Source organism: Mastomys coucha, unplaced genomic scaffold (genome assembly GCF_008632895.1).
Source record: "Mastomys coucha isolate ucsf_1 unplaced genomic scaffold, UCSF_Mcou_1 pScaffold4, whole genome shotgun sequence".
Taxonomy (NCBI): domain Eukaryota; kingdom Metazoa; phylum Chordata; class Mammalia; order Rodentia; family Muridae; genus Mastomys; species Mastomys coucha.
Genome location: NW_022196910.1, coordinates 43,120 through 46,442, shown reverse-complemented (window position 1 = coordinate 46,442; position 3,323 = coordinate 43,120).

Genomic DNA, 3,323 nt, shown 5'->3' with positions numbered 1-3,323 from the left:
TTCGACAAAGGGTTTCTCTGTGTAGCCCTGGCTGTCCTCAAACTCAGAAATCTGCCTGCCTCTGCCTCCCAAGTGTTGGGATTAAAGGTGTGTGCCACCACTGCCTGGTTTTGAGGGAACGTTGATCTTTCATCTCCTAGAGAGTGCACGGATCCTGCATATTTAGCATTAGAGCAGGGGGCAATGCACTTAAAAAGGCTCAATTTCTGCATATCTTATTTCTCCTTACTTTTCCTATGTTGTTAGTTATCTTTTCTCTCAGCATCCTGATGGTATTACTCTGGGAAAATGAGCCAATTTATGGTTCCATGTAGGTTTATGGTTTTGGAGCTGTCTAGGCATGTCTCAGAACAAACAATGATTTGGTCAAGAGTGACTATAAATTTGTATCCTTTATGATAAAAACAATTGGAAACTTTAATGTTTGTGTCAGATTAATTAGCACTGGCTTTTGTGACATATCCCTTTCAAATTGATAATCGTCTTTCTTCTAGTAAACTTGGTGATTTTAATCAAAACATAATATTCTATTTCCTAACAGTACCTGTATCAGCAGATACCCTCTGCACAAGTAGTGTGTACAGATTTCACAAAACATGGTAAGGGTTCCCTGGTCTCTAAAGATGCTTCATATATTTTTACCTTCTCAGATTATTCAGTACAACAGTTGTAATTACACATGATTTACATTATTTTACAATGTTAACCATAATTTCTAAGCTTATATTATGACTCACAATAAGCAGTCCTGGCAGTTTAATTATCTAGAAACAACCTAGAATACTTCAATAGGCACCTCTATTCATGTTTTACTACAACACTACAGCCTCAAGAGAATCCAGTTGATTTTGGCTGTATTAGGTCACATTCTAATCTTCCAGGACCTTTGTTTAAGGGAAATACAAAGGCAGGTCCCCTGGTTTTTCTCCCTAGGAAATAACAACTTAAAGGAAGCATGAGAATCTTATGCAAGCTTTCCCCCAAAATGCTTCAGCATTGAACAAATGGCTTTCACTACCCCAAAAGCAGGTTGAATTGACAATTAAGGAATGCCATTCACATGTAAAATAATATATCATACCTTTACTCTCTTGTGACTTACCCAGAATTATTGTCAAATCATATTTGGCAAGTGGATGTTACTTGTGCCCCCAGTTTTGAGAGGCTGAAGTATGTTCATGTCTACGTGGACACTTCTTCATTGCTCATTTTTGCTGGTCCCCTATCAGAAGCAGTTAAGGATGTTTTTACATTTTTGCTCAGAGCTTTTGTTCTTTTAGGGCCCTGAGAAATATTAAAAACTGACAAATATCCTGCATACACTGAGAAGCCCATTAAGGCACATTGCCAACAGTTTGATATACTCCACATTACAGGCATCCCATGTAACCCTCAGGGTCAATCTTTAGTGGAAAGTACTAATTGTCAACTTAAACACTGAAAAATAAAGGATGGGGAGAAGAGAAATATGTCTTCCTCACACTATTTTGTCATCTATATATTCTTTGATTTTTTTTTTTAAATTTGGGCACAAATGGCATCAAAACTACAGAATGTTTTGGGAGTTATCTGAAAAAAAACCTCAAGGTTATGTTCCTTTGAAAAGTTGTAATGTCAAGTCAAAGAAAGGACCCAGATTCAATAATTCACTAGAGCTTTTTCTTTAGGTATAGCCTCTGGAGATATTTTGGAAGCTCTTCATCCATCTATCACAGGTGGATTCAGACTATCAGGTGTCCACAAAGAGTTTTTTAGTGTCCTAAAGAAAAACAGAAATGTAACAGAGGTCAAAAGGCTTCTGTCTTGTGTTTTTGGAGTGTTCTCACAAGCACTCAGAATTCTTCTCACATGACTGAATTTCAAAACCATGTTCCGACAATGCATACCATTCATTTAATTTAAGACAACTAACATTGAGATAAAGAAAGCCATAGGATCAGAGGTGAGGATACAACATCTGTCCCAACACAAGGAGTAACTGGGACCAGAGGGACCCAGGAACACAAGAACTCTACCAGTCTAGTGGCATGGGTTCCTTCCAGTCTCTCTGAGCCAGTGCCTTGAGCAGACTTTGGGCGCAAACTCCCCAGACAGTCCCACAACACTTAGAGGAAGTTAGACTCCCAGGAGCTGTAACATGCCCAGGATCATAGAATCAGAGGTGAGGAGGACACAACATCTGTCCCAACACTGGGAGTAACTGAGACCAGCAGGACACAGGCACGCAGTAACTCTGCCAGTCCAGTGGCACTGGTTCCTTCCAGTCTCTGGGTTAGTGCCCTGAGCATACCTTTGGTGCAAACTCCATAGCCAGTCACACAACAACCAGAGGTAGCTCCACTCCCAGGCACTCTTAACACACCCAGAATTAATAGGATCACAGGATCCCAAAGACAGCTTGACTCTGAGGAGTTCTGACACAACCAGGATCACAGGAAGGACAGGCTCCAGTCAGATTTAGCTAGGGCAGGTAGCAGTAGAGATAACCAGATAGCAGGAGGCAAGCATAAAGACATAAGCAACAGAAACCAAGGTTGGCATCATCGGAGCCCAATTCTCCCAGCATAGCAAGTCCTGGACACACCATCACACTGGAAAAAGCAAGATTCAGATCTAAAGTCACTTCTCATGATGATTATAGAGAACTTTAAGAAAGACAAAAAACTCCCTCAAAGAAATACAGGAGAACACAGGTAAACAGCTAGAAGCCCTTAAAGAGGAAACACAAAAAATCCTTAAAGAACTACAGGAAAACACAATCAAACAGATGAAGGCAATGACAAAACCATCCAGGATCTAAAAATGGAACTAGAAACAATAAAGAAATCAGAAAGAGAGACAACCTTGGAGGTAGAGAACCTAGGAAAGAGATCAGGAGTCATAGATGCAAGCATCACCACCAGAATACAAGAGCTAGAAGAGAGAGTCTCAGGGGCAGAAGACACCATAGAAAACACTGACACAACAAAGAAAATGCAAAAAGCAAAATGTTCCTAACCCAAAACATCCAGGAAATCCAGGACACAATGAGAAAACCAAACCTAAGGATAATAGGTATAGAAGAGAGTGAAGACTTCCAACTTAAAGGGCCAGTAAATAGCTTCAACAAAATTATAGAAGAAAACTTCTCTAACCTAAAGAAAGAGATGCCCATGAACATACAGGAAGCCTACAGAACTCCAAATAGACTGGACCAGAAAAGAAATTCCTCCTGTCACATAATAGTCAAAACAGCAAATGCATTAAACAAAGAATTTTAAAAGCAGAAAGGGAAAAAGGTCAAGTAACATACAAAGGCAGGCCTATCAGAATTACACCAGACT